Genomic DNA, 6,360 nt, shown 5'->3' with positions numbered 1-6,360 from the left:
TGGATCGTGACTGACAGCTAAAATAGTGCAATCACTGGCTGAAATTGGGTAGAGTGACAGATTCTTGGTCCCAGCCCTTTTCAGGAGGAGCTTCCTGGCTGTGCTGGGAACGAATCAAGGTGGGAAGCCTTGGCTTAGCCTCTGTGACAGAGGTGATGCCTGGCGCTGAGCTGGGCTTCAGCCATAGAGTGCTTTCCGAGCATGGCAAGGCCCTGGGTTTAACCTCAACACAAAAGCAAAGCAGAGCTTCTCCAGGAGGCTGCGGCTGGAGGAGCCCAAGGTCAGGTCTTCATCTACAAACAGTAAGACCCTGTCTTCAAATAAAATGAAAAGGGTGGGGATGGAGCTCAGAGGACGGGGTCAAGCCCCTTTGGGTTTATTCCCCAGTACCTTAATAAAGAAAGTACGATATTTTATTATGTATTATATATATACTATATATTTTATATATATTTTGTATATATAAAATATATATCATATATTTTTTATAAAATATATATAATATATTATATATTTTATATATAAAATATGTATTTTTTATAACATATTCTATATATAAAATGGATATTTTATATAATATATTTTATATATAAAATATATTTTTATATGTAAAATATATATTTATATATATAAAATATATAATATATATATATATATATTTCTCACACCAAATACATCTAATCAGAATATTATCTATAATATATAATATATATATAATACATATATATATTATATTTATATTTATTTATATATATATATATATATATATTTTTTTTTCCCTAGCTAATGCAACCTCAAGTGATTTAGAAAAACACGGTCTCCAAATTTTTGGAACACTTTTTAAAGATATCATATATATGACTCATATATAATATCTAAAAATAAAAACAATTTGAAAACTATTTAGTCACTCTCCTCATCTCCTGGCCTCTGTTTCTTTGAGGAGGCTCCTGATCTATGAAAGGAAGCAACTGGGGTTGGCTCTGATGCCAAAGGCTCCCTTCCCAGCAGAAAGGGTGGGGAAGAAGGAGGGCAATCCTCTAGGGCAGCAATGTGGGGTGGAAATAAAATGGGTGCTTTGTGCTTAGTGTCGATGTTCTACTTCGACTGTTAGGAAGTCTGCTGCAGAGATGTGACTCTGGTGACCCCACAGGTCTGGTCAGGTTTTCACCCACAACCAAACAGATAAGGTTATGATGCAAAGCAGGAAAGAAACTTTGACCAGTACAGCTACACCAGGAAGACAAGGAAACCCTGCCCTTACCCTGTCTTCAGATGCTGACAAGGACTTTGAGGTTTGTAGAAAGGGTAATCATAGGCATGTATGGATAGGGGAGATTGTATCTAGGATTTAGCATTATCTGTAGGATTTAAGCTTCAGGCATCTGTGGTCTTATAACCTGTCTGTGAACTCACACTCACTTGCCCCCTGGACGCATGTCACTCTATTGCACAGACTGACCTCACTTTGTCAGGAGGAAGTCCCCCTCCAGTGTATTCTTTCCATGTCAAGGTTTTCAACAAAAGCCACAAGCCATAGGAAGCAACATAGCCCCAGGAGCTGACCCAGCACTCTCAGCATCCTGGGTTTCAACTGATAGTCCAACCAGAAAGAAACCAAATCCCTGCTCTCCTGGGCCCATTAACCCTGCATATAAACCATAAAAAATTGCCACTTGGGGCCAACACTGCCTGTCATGTCTAACCCCTCTTGGAAATTAAGTACATTTTTTTTCTCTACTCTTAAGTTGGGCTTTGTGAAGTCTATCACATCCTGCTCACTGGCCCAAGTTCATTCTACCAAACAATATTGCCCATGGCCAAGGGGGCTATTGTGTAAAAAGTCGTATTCCCACAGGTGTGGAAAAGTGGACACATAGCTACCAGGGCTGAGAATTGAATTCCAGGTGCCTTGTTGTCCCCCATGGTAGATATTGAATTGAGGGCAGGGGGACTGTGCCACTGAGCATCCCTTTTATTGTGTTTCAAAGAAGGTGGGTGTGAGCATAACTGTAATGGGCCTGAGAGAATAACTCCAGATGGTGACTCTAAGCTACTATCAATCCAATGAAGAAGTTGACAAATCAGAGGGTGAGACCAAGCATGGTTGTTCATACCTGTGATCCCAGAGGCTCAGGAGGCTGAGACAGGAGGATTGCTTGTTCGAATCTAGCCATCAGCAAAAATGAGGTCCTAAGCAACTCAATGAGAGCCTGACTCTAAATAAAATGCCAAACATGGCTGGGTGTGAGAATATAGTATTTTGCCTTAAATGTGCAATTGAGATTAAGAAAGGCAGCCTGAGGGCAAGTAGAGCAAAATAAAGAGTCTGTGGATGTGGCAGATCCCGAGTCCGTGCACCTGAACCACCCTGGACCCACAGGAGGTCGGGGAGGGGTCACCCTGACCAAGAGAGAAAGAAACAGTGTTGATTTACGTAAAGTCAAAAGTGACTAGGTCCAACATGCACTCAATCCAAGAAGACTTTCCTGGCACAAAAGGACAAAGGGAGTTTGGGACAACTAAGGGTGTATTGCTTTATATGAAAATATGTGGGGGTTTTGATACCAAGGATTTAACTGAGCACTGCCTAACCACTGAGCCAAACTTCCAGATCTTTTTGACTTTGACACAGGGTCTGGCTAAATGGCTTAGGGACTCCCTAAGCTGCAGAGGCTAGCTTCCAACTTGCAGTTTTCCTGCATTAACCTCCCAATCCACTGGGATTTCAGGAATGTGCTACTCTTCCCTGCAGGATGCTTCTTTAAACAGCCCAGTTGGACACAGGGAAACCCAGGTGAAGATCTGGAAGTTGGTGCACCCCATAGTACTTTGCCAAAGAGGAACTGGGGTGGGAAGCGGGGACCCTTCTGAACTAGAGGATAGAATACTGACTGCAACTTGCCTACTCGCCCAGATGTTCCATCCTGTCACACTGTCAGAAAAAGCTGTGCTTGTTCTGTACCTGTGTCTCTTAGTCTTTTAGGGGACACAGGCAAGAATGGTGGGAACAGACGGTTAAGAGAATAATCGTGTAAAATGGGCCCGCTGTGCTGACCTGCACATGCATGATTTCCAAAAAGCAATTTACCTGCAACTCTGCCTGGCCCAAGTGGACAGGAGATGTCACATTCCTCAGCCAACTGCCTGTGATCTGCATGAGAAATGCAGGCAGGAAACCCCCTAACAGGAACCCAAGTGACTATGTGGGGACAGACTTTGTGACTCTTTCCACAGACCAGATTTTGGAAGAAAGGATAATTCTTTGGATAACAATCCAATTAGAATGGCTCAGCATGGGCCAAGGTGACATAGAGTTGCCATGACCCTCGAGACTTGAAAGTACGATGTCACCCTGCTGTCAAAAGTCCAAAAGTGCACCTGGGCAGGACTCTCTGGAAACTTTCCACAGACTCCAATAAAACTAGAGTGCAGAAGAGGCACAGGGTCCCTCTGCTGTCTGAGAGGACCCACTCTCGCCCTTGAGAATGTCCCCTTCCCCTTCAAGAAGTTCATGCCTGTTACAGGGCAACATGTCTGAAAACTTTCTGATGTGATTGCAAAAATCAAGGGTTCAAGGAGGTCTTGTCATTGCCTCAGTTTCTCAGGAGGTCCCAGCTCTATAATGAGTTCATTCTCTCTAAAATAAAAAAAAATCAGAAACCTTCATTAACAAACAGCAAAACAAAACAAACAACAACAACAAAAATAGATCAGTAACCTGCTAGACCAGCCTCTGCAATTTAGCTTCACTCTGTCTCAAAATAAAACTTACAATAGAGATGAAGTTCAGGGCATGTAGTTCAGAGGGCTGGGCATGACGGGGCACACTTCAAGTCACAGCAGCTTGTGAGGCTGAGGCAGGAGGATCGTGAGTTCAAAGCCAGCCTCAGCCATGGTAAGGTCCTAAGCAATTTGGCGAGACCCTTTCTCTAAATCAAATACAAAATAGGGCTGGGGATTGGGCTCAGTGGTTGCGTGCCCCTGCGTGCAATCCCCAGTCCCCACCCTTTCTCCAAAAAGACATAAGAAAATAGAATGTAAAAGGGCAGATATAAAACTAACGACATTAACAGTGACATTATATGAGAATTGACTGAGCGATCCTATCCAAATGTAGAGGTCATCAGAAAAAATAAATAAATAAAAACAATGTCCAATTCTACGCACCTGAGACCCAGATCAGGAAATGTAATGATGAAACTAGTCCCATCTTTGCCCCAGATCTCCCTCCTGGCTGCCTGATACCTTTTTCTTTGGGTTCTATGATGTCTCCTCTGACCTTAAGGGTTCACAGAAAGAGAGAAAGAGAAAGAATGAGAGAGATAGTTTCAGGGATTGATGTAGTGATCGGTCAGAGCCTCTTGCTTCAGGACTGGAAACCGGGGGCATCATTCAGAGTGGCTCCCCACATATTTCCTCTTCCTTAATATTTGAAGGTGATTCGGAAACTGTATCTTTCAGTCACTGGATTCTTGGTCCAAAGTCATCATGATCTACTATTGAAACACAGAAGGCATTAGTAGAAAACATACTATCTCTAGGACATAACCAACTTGGAAGATCCAGGTTGTTGTTGTTGTTGTTGTTATTATTATTATTATTATTATTATTCTGCCAAACACTCACCAGAAGATTCTTCATCTTTTCTCGATTTTATTGGGAAGCCTTGCACTTGGCAATGGTAACATAGACATTGTCATTTGACATGACGATTCAGGCTCTCCACAAACCACGGAGTAGAGGGCTCAGTCACAATATTTATCACAGTGGCCTTTTAGAGCATTTTAACTCAGTTCTAGTTTTTCCATCAGCATTTATCTGACTAGGAAAGCTCTTGGAAGGAATTTAAGTCCAACGTTAAGAGAATCCCTGTGTTGTAAGTTTGAAACAGAGCCATAAAGACTGTATCGTAGAAGCAACGAATAATATTTAAAGTGGTCACTTCAAAGATATGAGACCAGGAGCTGGCCTAGGTCTGGTTAACTGGCATGCACCTGTTTCAGGCCTGAATCTTAACTTCAGCAGAGTGTAGCTCTGAAATATCAACTGGCAATAACTAAGATGAGTTGTATTCATGCAGGCGACAGGATAGTCATCATCCTTTCTCTTAATTCTCACATTTAAGAAGTCTCTTAGGGCTGTCAGTGAGGCAGATATTCTGAAGGCAGAAGACAAACATCTTAACAGCCTTTTGGGTGCCATCTCACTGAGGGTTAGGGTATTACCAGTAAAACCTCCAGATGACAGGCATCCTCCTGTAATTGTTCTTGTCAACTCTAGGAGACCAGCCTAAATGCATGCACTATTTCTAGAACTCTTGTGTGGTCCTGACTAGACATTTGCATAATACTCAGGAATACACAGGAATAATACTTAGGAAAGGTGCCAGTTTCTATTGTAGAATGATCAGGGCAACCCTACATTGGTGGATACCTTGTGTAAATAACTGGCCTGTAGAGAAAAATTCTGTTTCAACAATCTTTCTCTTTGGACAATGGTCCAGATAAGGAGATTTAATTTCTAAGGGCAGCATGATTGTCTGGTTTAGGTTTCTCATATGGTGACTATTCCTCAAATATAATCCCAGACAACCTGTTTGCCATAGGGTCAACAGATAACTGACCACTACAGTCTGTAAGATTAATCTAGTTTCATGGGTGGACTTTCCAGTCCACACTACAATGTACATTAAAAATGGATCTGAGGGCTAAGGTGGTGGCTCGGTGGCGGAGTGCTCACCTAGCACGTGTGAGGCCCTGGGTTTGATCATCAGCACCACATGAGAACACAAACAAAATAAAGGTATTGTTTCCATCTACAAGTAAAAAGCAAATTCAAAAAAATAGATCTGAGGAATGGGTCCATAGAAGTCTCTTCATGATTTTTACCTACCTGACAAGTTCATGAAGCTGCATGGTTGTAAACTCTGCAGTTGGAAGATTTACCTTCCTGTGTCAGATTTTTCAGTCATTTTCATGATGATAAGCTTAAATTCTATATTTTCAAATTTTATTTAATTTACTGAATCATATTCAGCAGCAGTCAACATGATTCTGTAAATTCAAGAGCAGTCTCATTTTTTTTTTTTTTGATGGTGCTGGGGATTGAATCCAGGGCCTTGTGCATGTTAGCAAAGCACCCTAACAACTGAGTTATATCCCCTGAGATTCTCCATATTACAATTAAGAAAAAAATTAAATATTTTGTAAAATCTAGTGTGTGCCTCTGGGATCCTGTGTTCCCCCTTTTCTTTATTTAACAAAATTGAGTCAAGACTTGGCATAAGCCATGGTATCACCATTTTAAGTTATGGATAGTAGTACAAGTATTTAAATGATCAGATTTACCTTGAATTGA

This window comes from Ictidomys tridecemlineatus, chromosome 16, assembly GCF_052094955.1.
Source record: "Ictidomys tridecemlineatus isolate mIctTri1 chromosome 16, mIctTri1.hap1, whole genome shotgun sequence".
Taxonomy (NCBI): domain Eukaryota; kingdom Metazoa; phylum Chordata; class Mammalia; order Rodentia; family Sciuridae; genus Ictidomys; species Ictidomys tridecemlineatus.
Note: the sequence above shows the minus strand (reverse complement) of the source record.